Raw genomic sequence first — 15,525 nt, 5'->3', positions numbered from 1 at the left:
GTTCTTAATACAACAGATAAAATATTATTAACACTGAAAAACATAGTATATTAACATTTTTGTTATCCCATTTGCCTAACATAATGGTAAGAATATAAGTACTATTTATTGAAAGTTCATCATATGGTGAACACTGTGCCAATTGCTTTACATGAATTATCTCATTTAATCCTCCCAAAAACGTTTACAAATAGTGACTGTAATTATCTTAAAGGAATATTCCACATAAGGAGACTGAAGCTTAGAAAGAGTAAGTCTCATACCTGATGTTCCCCAACTCCAAGTAACACAACTGGAATTTGAACCCTGGCAGTCTAACTCCAGACAAAGTTCTACCTCCAAAGCAGACATTCAACAATTACTATCTAATAGAGGTTTTAAAAGAGGAATACAGGCCGGGCACAAAGGCTCACACCTGTAATCCCAGCACTTTGGGAGGCTGAGGCAGGTGGATCACTAGAGGTCAGGAGTTCAAGACCAGTCTGGCCAGCATGGTGAAACCTCATCTCTACTAAAAATACAAACATTAGTTGAGCATGGTGGCACATGCCTGTATTTCCAGCTACTCGAGAGGCTGAGAGAGGAGAATTACTTGAACCCAGGAAACAGATGTTGCAGTGAGCCAAGACCATGCCACTGCACTATAGCCTGAATGACAGAGGGAGACTCTGTCTCAAAAAAATAAAAAATAAAAAATACATTTTGCCTTCCTATTTTCTATTCATTGCATTATTCTAGACATAAAATATCAACCAATTATATTTGTGTTTGAGTTGAATACATTATATCAAAATAATATAAATAATACATATCACATTAGTCAAATACAATATATCGAACCAATATTTGGTTGTTTTTTTTTTTTTTTAAGACAGAATTTTGCTCTTGTTGCCCAGGCTAGAGTGCAATGGAGCAATCTCGGCTCACTGCAACTTCTGCCTCTTGGGTTCAAGCGATTCTCTTGCCTCAGCCTCCCGAGTAGCTGGGATTACAGGTGCCCTCTACCACACCCAGCTAAGTTTTTGCATTTTTAGTAGAGTTGGGGTTTCACTATGTTGGCCAGGCTGGTCTCAAACTCCTGACCTCAGGCGATCCACCCACCTTGGCCTCCCAAAATGCTGGAATTACAGGCATGAGCCATTGCTCCTGGCCTTGGTAATTTTTAAGAGCCATCATAATCCTATGTTCAATGAGTGTTTAAGAGAAAAGGAGAAAGATAGGGGGTGAGAGAAAAAGAGGAAGGAAGGAAAGAAGGAAGGAAGGGAGGGAGGGAAGGAAGGAAGGAAGGAAGGAAGGAAGGAAGGAAGGAAGGAAGGAAGGAAGGAAGGAAGGAAGGAAGGAAGGAAGGAAGGATAAACCCATCCCCAGACTTACAAACCTTAGGGAAGTGACTTACTCTCCCAAAGCCTGTTTCCTCTTCAGCTTCCTTCAATTGCCCAGTGATTCTCTTAATTAGTACTAAATCAACAAAATGAAATTAACTCAGAGTGCACGGGGAAGAACCAGTGGTCATGCTGATTATTTTTAAATTCTCTAAACTGCTTAAAACATTAAAAATAAAATATTGTTCTGTTTTGGCTATATTGTATACACTGTTTTAATGTCAATATGAATCTTTGACAAGCAATTTTCATAGCTTTAACTGATTATTGAGGTACATACAGAAAGTCAATATTACAAAGAAAAAATAATGTAACTATTTTTATCAAATTAATAAACATGAGAGTTTTGAATGGGAGCATCTTAAAAAGTTGTTCTATTCAAATAGCATTTATTTTATCCAATTTAGCCTTAGCTGTTAGGTTAACATTGGAATTACGAGTTTACCTTGCAATATCTGAATTTCAGTTACAATATATGATTTTAATAAAATTGTGCATGGAACACTAAATTCCAAAACCTCAATACTTTTAAGGACACAGTTGCATTATGCAATTAAACTTTAGAATTCACATAAATATCAAACAGTCTTTACTTCACAATGAAGTGGTTATGGTTACATTGTATATTTGCTATTACAATTACTACTAACCTCATTAGAAACAAATACGTTTTTGTTGTTATTTTTTGTCCTGGGTTATGCCCAGTAATGTTCTGTGTGAATTATGCTACAGACATTTCTGGAATTCTGAATAAGTTTAAAAATTAAGTTGCCCTGTTATATCAATGTACCACTCTGTGACACCTTCTTTATTCCTCCTTTCTTTTTTCCTCCCTTGGTTTTCCTTCTTTCCTCCACTGAACAAATAATTATCGGCTGCCTACAACATACCAAAGCCTATGTTAAACAAACACAACGCAATTCTGTTCTCATGTTGCTTAACCTAGAGGCATATATAAACAAATACACAGGAGAATTTTATAAAATGTAATCTCTGCAAAATAGAAATAAGCCCTATATGGTTTGGGAGCGTAAGGAAGAAGCCCTGAGCTCAGACTGGTAGGAGAGGTGCAGAATGACACTTTTTCGAACATCAGCACCATCAACAATAAGGGAAATTGTTCCAAAGCTAGTAGATAGAATAAAATCCTTTCCCATAAGATTGTCTGCAACCAGACCCCTCTCCTTCCACAGTCTCTCCTATTTAAAGCACCACTTTTAAAATGTTGCCCTTAAAAGACAAAGATCAGGAAACTGACAGCTCGCAAAGCAGTCTGCTGGCACCAGAGCTCAAAGGAACAGGCCCTAAAATGCAAAGGCTCTACTCGTTAGCCCAAACACAACTTGTTATAATCCCTTCTGCCTTCTGTGCTTGTATAATACAGACCTTCTTCGATTACAAGACACTTTGAAGATCTCACCTTCTCCCATTACTTGTCTTCTACATAAAATGCCCACAGATGTGAGACTGTTAGAATGTGGGAGAACTGCAGTTGATAATTTATAAACCAATACTTCCTATGGTTTGAAATTTGTTAGGATCCAGTGAAGTTGAAAGAGGGCATGTCGCTCCAGGAGCACCCCCTACTGACCACAAGGAGAGGTGGTGTAACACTGGGGGTGAGGTTGACAGGCCTGAAAATAATGATCAACACTTACTATCAAATACCAGTACATATTGAGTGATATTCTGTGGTACAAGAGGACTAAGATTATACATTCAAGTGGCCAAAGCAATTATCTTATATTTTTTAATTTTTAAAACCAATATCTTTAATAATTTGACCCCTTCTAGAATAACATCACAAAAGGAACTTGTGATTTGGCTTCATTCGAGCATCTTGGAGATGTTTTGATTTTGCTTTCGTTTGTTGTTGTTGTCATTTCTTTCTAAATGTATTCAAATCCTATTATGTACCAACTGAGCAAGAATGGAATGATGCAAAGAAATACCTAAAGATACCATGCTCTTACATGGAGAGATTCAGTTGATGAAATTTCCAGTTGTCCCAGATACCTCCTAAATTCAGTATAATCTTAATCAGAACATAAATGGGATGTCTTAATAAATGTAACACATTGATTCTAAAGCTCATCTCTAAAAGAATAGGCAAAATATTTTTGATTTGCTATCCCAAATATCAGAACAATACAAAACTGCAGTAATGAAAACATTGTGGTACTGGCGAAGGCAATGCACCAGAAACAGATTCAGGTGTTTGTGGTAATCTCAAATTTGGTAAAGGTACCTACTAAATTAATTAGAAAAGGATTACATGTAAAATATTGAGATAGTTAAACATAATGCCTATTTTAAGACATATACAAAAACAAACTATAGCTGATCAACAATCTAAACAAAAGAAATCATAAAAGCAATAGAAGAATAAGTAGGATGACATTTTTATCATACTAGAAGGTAGGTTTTCCCAAAACAAACATAAAGTGAGCGATAGTTTCAAGCTCCAAAAAATATATATTATCTTAAAATTTTATTTAACATATGCATAGTTTATGTTTCTTCCTATCCAGTTCTGATCACTTTATACTTACTCCTTTTTCTTAATTTTATTTATTTTAGGGAAAGAATCTCACTATGTTGACCAGACTGGCCTTGAACTCTTGGGCTCAAACGACCCTTCTGCCTTGGCCTCCCAAGTAGCTGGAACTACATGAGCATGTTTTGCTATTGTTATTTATTGAACACCATTTTCTCTTTCTTCCTTCCTTCCTTTCTTTCCTTCTTTCTTTCTCTTTTTCTCTTTCTTTCTTTCAAAGAGAAATGAGCCATAAGGAAATGAAGTCGCTTGGCTAACAAGTTTGGAATCATGAACATTATTTCAGGAGTTCAGAGTCATTAACTCCTTTCAAATAATTGGACTTCCTCACACTAATTCAAAACTCACAGATACTAGCTGAAGCATCTAGGTGTCTGGGGCTTGGTTTAAATACTCTTATTTTTCCCCCAAAATGAATGCCCCAGTATAGAAAACTAACAAAGACAACAACAAATTACAAGAAGGAGTGGGGACTAAATCCTTTTCATTTCTAGAGAGAGAACAGGTGAGAGGTAAAGAGCTTCAGCTGCAAGAAACTCACTTTAAAGCTAATGTGAATAGGCACATTAATGACCATACTAATCTGTGGAAGAAGACCACTTAAAACACCCCTGTCGGAACTGGGTAAGGAATCTGTTGAAGAAGCCACTACTCGCAATTTAATGTTCCAGTAATCGCTCCATAAAAAGACCCTTGAGCCGCTATGTGAAGGAAATGGTCTAGACAGCCACGCTCCAAGAATGTGCCATTGTGTGTGTGTAGCAGATTGAGTTTACCCTCTGCTCCTGATTCACAAAGAGGAGCGAGTGTGCCAGTGGGCCACCAGCCAGGATGTGGGTGGTTAAATAAGTGCTCTTGGAGGGAGTGGTGTTCTTCTGGCAACTGCATCAGCATGCCAGCTGATCAACAAATGCAGAGGTTTTGAATGAAGTTAGACAGAAGATAAATTAGACATGCGTTTTCTACTATGTGAAGGTTGGGCATCCACCAAATTTCAAATTATTCCCGGACTGTCAAATTTCCAGGCAATTCTAAGTAACTATCAATGTTTTTCTGCAAGAGTCATATAAGGAAGACTTGTCTATACCAATTATATATAGGAATTTTGTGACTATACACACACTACTCTATTTTCATAACTACCTACATGATTTGATTGCCCTTGCATAACTGTCACTACATTCCACTTAGACAGAAGGGAAGAAAATGAGGAACAGAAAAAAGAATCTAGATTTTTCTAGTAGATTTGCAATACATTAGAGAAAAAGAGGCTCCTGCCAAAACATTTTTTTCTTAATTCATTACAAAAGAACCTTAAATCCCACCTCTTTCATGAGGAATTTTATTGCTTCATGAAAGAATTGGTAATTTCTCCCACACTCCAAGTTGTTCAGATTTATTTCCCATGATTATCTGTTGACTTAAAGGAATGTATTATTTGCCTTGAGTAATATAAATACTTTCTGTTTAAAGTGTTTAATCTCATAATATCCCTGATATTTTTCATATTGCAACCATATTGCAATTTCATATTGCATATCTGAATTGCATATTTCTTTAAAGAAGAAAATGGTTAAAATGTTTACATGAAAATTTCCCCACAACTGACCTTTTTCCACCTTTGACAGCAATAATTCTGCCATCACAGTCTTTACTAATACAAAGTTATTTTCCCCATCAGGACAAACAAAGGATTAAATGAAAGATGGTGACTTGGCAGCTTGCCTCTTGGTGGGACTAAAAGAGGAGAAAACCAAGCAGAGCTCATCTTTTTTGACTATCCTTTTGTCTTTCAGCCTTTGACACTCATTTTCTTCTTTTTCACATATTTCTCTCTATCTTTCTTGTGGTAGACATTACTACAATTCATCACTATTAGATTCTCCTTTATATCCACAAATACAAAGGATAATACTTCTCACACTTCCTGCCTTCTCAAAATTAGGCACAACCATGTGACTAGTTTCAGCCGATGCTACATGAACAGAAGTAACAAGAGAGGAAAAAGGAGAGATAGTCACTACAGCTAAAATGATTCCAAACACAAACCTTGCATGACTCTAGCTCTAACCCCATGATGACTTTAGTGTATTTTCCTTACCCCTACAGCTACCTAAGGTTGAATTGTATACCGTATCAGTCAGGGTTCAACCAGAAAGGTAAAACATCTAGGGATCGATCGATAGATTATATGTAGATAGAGATAGATAGATAGATAGATAGATAGATAGATAGATAGATAGATAAATAGATAGATAGATAGATAGACAGACAGATAGATAGATACAGATGGATGCATAGGTAGATGAATATAGAGAGGGAATCAGACTTAAGCAACTCTGGGAGCCAACTAAGCAGTCTTTGAAAAGCCGTTGTCTCTGCATCTGATGCTGGATCTTGAAGTCCACAGGATAGGTAGTCAGGAAGGGGAGATGGATATAAAGTAAAAAAGAACAAGAACAAACTGGAGCCCACAAACACTAGCTAGAACTCCACAAAGATGACTGAAACCCATGTCAGTTCTTGTTGCCTCTCACCTGATAATAAGGATATTGTGGTAGGCAGAATAAGGGCCCCCTAAAGGTATTCACAACCTAATCCCTAGAACCAGTGAATATATTCTTTATGTAGCAGAGGGGAGTTAGGGTTTCAGATGAAATTGAGGTTGCTCATCAGCTGACCTTAAGATAGGGAGCCTATCCTGGGTTATCTGGGTAGCACCAATGTAATTACATGGCTCCTTAAAAGAGGAAGAGGGAGGAAAAAAAAGTCAGTGTCAGAGCAATGAAGTGCAAGAAAGACTTGACCAGCTGTTGCAGGTTTTGAAGATAGAGGAAGAGAACCATGAGCCAAAGAATGTGGGCAGCTTCTACAAGCTGGAAAAAGCAAAGAAATGGATTCAGCTCTAGAAAGCCTCTAAAAATGAAGGTAGTCCTGCAGACATCTTGATTTTATCCCAGCGAGGTGTCCATCAAACGTCTAACCTGCAGGATTGTGAGGTAATAAGTAGTTTTAAGCCACCATGTTTGTGGTAATTTGTTACAGCAGCAGTAATAAACTAATACAAGTTTCCTACAGAAACCAGAGCCCTTCATCACGAACCTAAACACACACATCAGACCAATGAGTTGGAAAAGGGTGGCTCACTCCTGAAATCCCAGCACTTTGGGAGACCAAGACAGGAAGATTGCTTGAGACAGGAGTTTGAGATTGCAGTGATCTAAGATTACACCACTGCATTCCAAACTGGGTGACAGAGCAAGACACTGACTCACAAAAAAGAGAGAGGCAGAGAAAAAGGAGTCTGAAAGGCCAAAGGAGGATCAAGGAGAAGACAGAGTCCTTGCAGGCCCAACTGCTGCTTCGTGCCAAGAAGATGAGACAGTAGATGAGCAATCCTACGTGTGAGCCACTAAGCAGCTGCTGCTTCCATTCCACCTTCCGCAACTCCCAAGAATCTGCCCTATGGCCCACACTATGGAAGAAAGGGGATTCTGGGAAATTTAGCTCAGCCTAGCCAAATTGATATATTACAAAGCCATTATATAGGTTTCCATGCCATCAACTTCACCTTTGATTTTCTTTCCTTTCTTCTTGAGGAAATTAATATCACATTGATTGAGTTTGAAATCTAATATAATATTAAAATGTTCACATATATTCAGGGTATTGTCTTTGGAACACATGTACAAAATAAGCAAAAAACATTTCTCATGACTCTAAAGCACTATGCATAAGTATTAATATATGTTATGCATAGTGCATATTAATATTAATATTTATGCATAGTACTTTGCAAATTTATTTGTTCAATTACTTAGAAAAGGTAAGCTATGCCTAAATGAACAACAGGTTCCTAATTGGGATTCATGCAGTTTCATAATGAACATTTTATGAAAATACACGGTTTTCTACAAATTATCACTATCATTAAACAAAACTTACCCAAAGGTGCAATACACCTGTATTATAACATGGAAAAGTGAATACAGTTCTAACAGGCAGAAAGTACATTTAGATTCTAGCATCCTCTCCACTCTGTCTGACCTAGGTGGGATCAAAAAAACAAAATCACCTTATTTTTCTGAAATCTTATTGCCTTATCTATAAAACAGGAATGATCTTTGCAGCTACTTTCAATTTCATGAACTTATAACTGAATTATCTATGAATTTCAGAAGTCAAAAGGAACGTAATAGAAAGAATAATTAGTATGAGATGGTTGTTCTGAACAGATTTCTTTACTGCTTGATATAATTAACCTCTATCTATGAAGAAAACAGCCACAAGAGTGACTGGATAGATATTAGTCATCGAGACCGATTTTCTAAGAACTTAACTGAGAAGAACAGTAAAATTCCTGAACATGGTAAGGCTGTAGAGCCTCTATTTGAGGCAATTATTAACCTTTGAAATACATGAAAAGGAAACTGACCTTACCTTACCCTGAAGAATGCCTCATACTAAAAATAACATAGTAATATTAAAAGAACCACAGGTATGTAGTACATCAAGAGAATAAATCCTTTGAATCTTCATTGCTTTTACAATGAGCTGTAGTGACCTCAATCAGGTATGTGTTTTGCTGGTCCATGCTCTGAAAAAGCAAATTTTGACTGTAAAATGTATTAAGAATGTAATGTATTTTCCATATGTGCTATCTGAAAGAAAGAAAAAAAAAAACTGCTGTGGAAACATTTTTCTAAAAAAGTTTAACCACATTAAAAGAGTAAGGCACAAAAGGACAAAAGGATAATGATTTTTTTTTTCCCTACACTCCTGGCCTGAACATAAGTACTCCAAAAGTCCCCCTTCCCAGATGGCTAACCCAGCTGAGGGAAAACAGCCAACTTGATTTCAAATGTGAGAGTGATTTTTTATTTAAATGAAAGATAGAAACTGTCTCAACTTCATTATATCTAAGAGGGGAGCTCAAGTGTTCAGCACGTGGGTCTGGTTTGAGTAAAAGTTTGTCTTTTTTGAATGGAAATCATATGTAATCCCAGGCAGTGGCCTGAACCATTTGCTAATACTAATTGTTGTTGGTTGAAAGTGGAGTAGGAGATTGTTAAAGTCTTCCCTGGCAGAAACCTGATCTGTGGAAATGTACTTCACAGGGACTGTGATGAGGTTTGCAGCTGGCAGGAGAGTATGAAAATGTGACTGCGTGCATCTCCACCTTCCCTTTGGCAAGGAGATGGAGACTCACATGAAACTACTCTGGAAGTGAGTTGAAGGACTGAAATGCAGATTTGGCATTCTTTTCCTCCCCACCCCCACCATGTCCATGATTTGACAACAAAAACTGAAGCGGGTGTATGTACCATTTCTAAGAACGTATATTTTTCAAAAATGATTATTTAATGATGTGGCTATTTTGAACTATGATTAATATAAGTACATTTAAGTTGTAACATTGGCAAGTTAGAAAACCACCAAGTAAGGCCAGATGTATAAACGGACTTGATGTTTTAATTTAAAACACCAGCATCATGTTGAGAAGTGTGTTATAGTGTGAACTAAATCACAGAGAATTTACACACAAATTAAGTTTACCTGGTATCCCTAGTATCTAGAAATATTTGCCTTTTTCCATTATTTTGAACTAATCTATGCATGATCAAGATAAGTGGATTTTGTTGTTTAAAACATTAAATTATAAAAGTGAACTTTGGATCTTATGTTAGTCATGACAATATTTGAGAATCCTGTTATGTTCTATAAGTTTTAATATAAATTATTTTGTTTTAATTTGTTGTGAGACATGTAAAATTTTTGTTAAATTACTGTGAAATTCTTTTCTAATTTAGCTTTTGTTCATTTATACAAAGAAACCACTCCCCAGCCCCCATCAACACTGTAGAAACTATATATGAATCTGTCATTTCCATTTTATTGGGCATTACCATGGCTTCTTCCAGATCATGGGAAAAGTACGTGAGAAAAGTTCATTTAGGAGAATCAACACAAAACATTAAGTAGATAATCTGTATGTAGTTTAGAGAATGAATAATGACACATGTCCCCACTACTCATACACTTATTAAGCATTTATTTAATAAGTATAAAAGCCCACATATGGCTCTTTCTCATTTGTTAGAATTAACCCTCCCAATACTCTAGCCTTTCAATCAAATATTTACTATCACCATTTCACAGACAAGGAAACTCATGTCAAGATACTGAGCAGAGCTGGGATTCAGCACTCATGCTCTTCTCAAGACATTTAACCATCGGATAAAGAGACATCATGTCCGGGTGCAGTGGCTCACACCTGTAATCCCAGAACTCTAGGAGGCTGAGATGGGTGGATCACCTAAGGTCAGGAGTTCGAGACCAGCCTGTCCAACATGGTGAAACCCTGTCTCTACTAAAAATACCATAAAAAATATTAGTTGGGCGTGGTGGTGCACGGCTGTGATCCCAACTACTCGGGAGGCTGAGGCAGGAGAATTGCTTAAACCCGGGAGGCAGAGATTACAGTGAGCCGAGATCACACCACTGCACTCCAGCCTGGGCAACAGAGCAAGACTCCGTCTCAACAACAACAACAAAAAAGAAATGAGAGACACCACAATTACAGATCTTTATCTGGGAAAGGTCTAGAGTAGTCCAGTCCATGAAAGAAATGTAAAATAAAGAAATAATTAGCCGGGCGCGGTGGCTCACGCCTGTAATCCCAGCACTTTGGGAGGCCGAAGCGGGCGGATCACAAGGTCAGGAGATCGAGACCACGGTGAAACCCCGTCTCTACTAAAAATACAAAAAATTAGCCGGGCGCGGTTGTGGGCGCCTGTAGTCCCAGCTACTCGGGAGGCTGAGGCAGGAGAATGGCGTGAACCCGGGAGGCGGAGCTTGCAGTGAGCCGAGATCGCGCCACTGCACTCCAGCCTGGGCGACAGAGCGAGACTCCGTCTCAAAAAAAAAAAAAAAAAAAAAAAAAAAAAAAAAAAAAGAAATAATTAGTAATGGTTCATTGGTTATTTATCAGATATCAGTCAACGTATCTTAATATCTTTGTAATATTACAGATTATAACACCATGGAAATGTCACCACTGGCTTATAAAACTTTGTCCTGCTGCCTGGCTAGAGCTCTTTAGCTCTAAACATTTCAAACTAAAGTATTCTGTTTTTTTCAAGTTGGTATTATTTTTTGTAACCACATATTTTAAACAAAATATATTGTATAAGTTATATCTAGAAGTACATGTTGTTTTTAAGAAATTTTATGAAAAAAGGCCCCTTGATTTACCTTGGAAAAAAAAAAAAGTCCTTGGTAGAGGCTGGAGAAGACAGACAACAGTAATGGTCTACTATACATAAGCATGGAAACCAATTCTTCTGGCTTCTAATCCCGCCAAACATCAGATATTTCCTCCAGTGAATCCTTCTAGACTTACGGATCAATTTCTCTAACTACAGAACATGACTTTTACCAAATATTCCAAATATTTACCATGCTGTCCCTCCTCCTCCTTTAACTGACATACATTTGAACCAAGTTCCACACTCAGTCTATACTTCTTGTTGCAGGAAACTCGCCCAAACCATTGTTGCCCTCACTATCTCCCCTTTCTCAAACCCCACTAGGCTCAGCCCCTCTTTTAGAGTGATATACTTGAAGGCAGGACCTGTGTCTTAGCCCCAGGACCAAGCACAGTGTCTGGCATGTGATTTAAATGAATTGAGCTGATTAATCGGAACTTGCTGTTTCCATGCACCAGGTAATGCTACCTAATAGACTAGTACTTCTCAAACTGGGTTTTGAATTGGAATTGCTTGGGAAGCTTTAAAAAATGTTTATGCCTGGATCCCATCTGTGGAGATTTCTGATTTAATTGGTCTGGCATATGGCCTGGGCATCAGAACACTTTAAAGTTTTCCAGGCAATTCTAATAAGCAGCCATGGTTGAGAACCACTCTAATGGCCAGAGCTTCACAAATTGAGAAATGTTCCAAATAATCCCACATTTAAGGAGTAACTGAAATGTCTTGGGTTATATGGTACAGATAGTTATTTACCCTTCCTCTATAGTCTCATTCCCTGCTTTCTTGGAATAAGTAAAGTGACTGCTTTTTAAATGTTGTTCACTAAAAAAAATATTTAAATCACTACAACATGGAATACCCCCACACTTTCAATGATGCACTTAGATTTTACTTTAAGTTGATTTTGAGCAACTTTTTCTCTAGGAAAAAAATAAATAATTTTACAAGCCTAAAGGACACAGCAAACATAATTTGCAACTTTGTTTTATTGCCTCTGATATATAGAGGACTTCCATGATACTAATCTGAAAAATGTTTGTACTCCCTAGAAAACATCACACATGCACATATCAGAATTCTAAACAAATTGTGCTGAAATAATTCAATAGAGTAAGACCACACAGAGATGTTTTGGAAAGCCATTTATACAAATAAATTAGCATGATTCTTGAGTCAGTGGATAATATATCTCTGAGCTTCCAGGGCTTGTGCACCAGAATGAAATTAGCTCCTGTAGAAGTCATCTATATGATAACAGCCAAGCCCCTTAACATGGTTTAAAAGATCTGTTGTGTTGTGGCTCCTGCCTACCCTTGGTTCCTAACCAGCCTCCTCACTTGTCCCATCTACTCTCACCCTCCACTCTCAGTTCTCTCTAATCCAAGATGCCAATGCGGCCAATGCTGCCCTCATCCCACCATGCCATTACTTATTTATATTCCTGTCTCCATCACTAGACCGTAAGCTTCTTGGGGGATGATCCCATGTCTTATGTATTTTCTTATCTCTATCATCTGGAAAGTAGTAGAGCCTTAGAGGACCTTTGACATTTTCAAGTGATTAAACTCCAAAATCCATGCTACTTCTATAAAATAGGACCCTTTCTGAGGTCAATCAGGGAAGGTTGGAATGACGACAACTGTCTTAATCAACTTTAGCTAAGGGTATGACTCAAACATCCAGACCCTGAGTAAATTTGTTAAAGCAAAGAAAGAAAGGAACATCATAAAAAAGTGACCAGTTATGTCTTCAGACAGCACCAGTATGTTAAAGTAGCTGAAGGTAATTTATATCATTAAATTTGGCATTTTTAAAACATTTTCTTGGTGGAGGAACTTTAAAGAATCATTATGTTTTAATCTTCTTTGAAAACTGTTTAGTATTAGTCCATTTCATCTCTTTCATTTCTGCCAGAGAAGAACTGGGGTATATGTCAAGGTTTATCCCAAAACGCTCAGGCCCTATCTTATTTTGAATATTCTAATATTCATTTAGCTTGACTTGTTTATCTTAAATCATGGTCAGGATGGTTTTTTAACTTATAATTACTCACTTGCAAACAACTTGTAACAACAAGCAACTTCTTAGCATCTCTACTCCCATCCATGGCAAAGACTGCTAGCTGACCACCAAAACAATTTCTTCTTCCTCCTAGGAAAGCAACAAGACTATACTCTCTAATCCTTTGCAATTTGATATGGTTGCATGACACTAGCCAATAATCTATGAGTAGAAGCGATATGAGCCCCTTCTAGGTTTGACCCATTAAAATCTCCCACACACAATCCTATAATCATACTTTTTCTTTCCTCTTCCACCAGCTTGATGCCAAGTGGTGAAGCCAGTCAGAGCCACATAATGAAAAAAATCTTCATCACCCAAACACCTTTAAAAGAAAGCAAGAAAGCTCCTTGCTTCACATGAGTGTGAGCAAGCACTATACCTCTACAGTGCTAAGCAGCTGAGATTTGGGTACAATGCCAGTACACAATCTCATTCTGGTTCTCTTTCTGATTGAGCTCCCCACAATGTTGATGCATAAATGGATGCTGCAGCTGCCGCTGTTATCCAGGAGAATCAGCACTACTGAGCCCTCACTACTCCCACTCTGGGAACTGGTTTCTTACCATGGAAGCATCTTCCACCTAGGCTCTCCCTGATTCCCAAACTCTTGACCTGCCCATCAGCAAACTGATCACTGCAGGAACTCTGTCTACCCACTCCTCATTAGGGTTTGGTGGTGGGCAGGTGGAGAAGATAAAGAAAACATTTTTGAGCATCCATTATGAGTGTAGTATGCCATATGCTCCTTACACATCCTCTCATCTTGAACGTCACCAAACCCCATCAGGAAAATATCAGTATCCTCACTCTGAGTAAGTGGAAACTTAACACTCACATAGGTTACCAGCTGGTAAGTGGCAGAATCTAGATTCAAACTCACTCTACTGACTACAAACCCAGTGATGGTTCAACTCACCGCAAAGTCCTCCTGCACTGACACACACCCATCCTACCTCCCTGCTGTCATCTTAGGATCTCCCTTGGAGTGAGGCTTCTGGAGAGGACAGTGTGGGAGCCTCTCTTTGGAAGCCAAGTCTTTTCACTGAGACCACAGTGGGTGGAGGATATGTAACTGGCCTCTGCTTTTAAAATTTAGAGCACATTTTTTCCATGGGAAAAAATATTATGTAAAGATGTTCCATTTTTCAAAATGTATGCAAAACCACTTTGTAAACCATCAAGCAGTACATAATATGCCTATAAGGAATTACTATTCTGCAGTACATTAGCACTATAATTCCAACATGTCATGGATTAAATAACCTTTTGTGAAGTAGTTGGAGAATTTAACCACTGAGTGTTACATTGTCTCAAAGGAAAAATACATTCCAATAGCCAAACAACTGACTTACAACAGACTTTTGGAACCCAATCCATTCATAAACTGAGAACTGCCTGGATTAGCATGAAGAGGACACATCATCACCATCTTCATCAAGTATTATTTAGTAAGGGCAGAGCATGGGGTGACGGCTTCAGGGTAAAAGAAAAAAACCCCCCCCCCCCCCCCCCCCCCCCCCCCCCCCCCCCCCCCCCCCCCCCCCCCCCCCCCCCCGGTAAGGGAAGTATTAATCTAATTTTTTAAATGGCTACAATTCCACATCCCTGGTTGTGAATGAACTCAAGCTGTTCCAAAACAGCCCTCTCATCTTTCTCCTTACTTCCTTCCCCATTTCACTTACCTTTCTCTCTCTTTTCTTTTTTCCTCTTACCATTCTATATGTTTTTATACATATTCCACATTTATTCTTGCATTACATAAACTCGTTTCACCACCATCCTTGCCAGCATTTGTTTTTGCCTGTTTAGTCAGTAATAACTGTACATTTTTAAATAACTTGAAGAGTATAATTGGATCATTTGCAACTCAATGGATAAATGATTGAGGGGGTGTATACCCCCATTCTTCTTGGTGTGTTTATTTCACATTGCATGCCTGTATCATAACACCTCATGTACCTACAAAAATTAAAAATTTTTAAAATTTTAAAATAAAATATATTTAAAAATAAAAAACAAACTCTTTTCAAGGACTATGTTCTCAGGCTCTGCTATAGAGTCTAGAAATACCAAGATGAACAAAATATAGTCCTCAGTGAATTCTTAGACCAGTAGAAGAGGTGATCCTGAAAACAAACAAAATTTCCTCTAGTGTGATAAGAACAAGCATTCATGTAGGGAGTTAAGAGAGTGCAGTATGGGCAAATACCAAAGGAGAAATTCCGGTTTCCTTTTTGCTCATCTCACACCT

At 37.9% G+C, this 15,525-nt stretch overlaps 1 protein-coding gene across 4 annotated transcripts in view; it reads left to right on the top strand.

Annotated features, from left to right (window-relative positions):
• Positions 1–15,525, top strand: part of CEP162 (centrosomal protein 162) — a 457,088-nt gene that overhangs the window by 288,358 nt on the left and 153,205 nt on the right. The gene's annotated exons all lie outside the window — the stretch shown is intronic.

The sequence above is a fragment of the Macaca thibetana genome, chromosome 4 (genome assembly GCF_024542745.1).
Source record: "Macaca thibetana thibetana isolate TM-01 chromosome 4, ASM2454274v1, whole genome shotgun sequence".
Taxonomy (NCBI): Eukaryota; Metazoa; Chordata; class Mammalia; order Primates; family Cercopithecidae; genus Macaca; species Macaca thibetana.
Note: the sequence above shows the minus strand (reverse complement) of the source record. Positions and strands in the feature narration are given on the sequence as shown.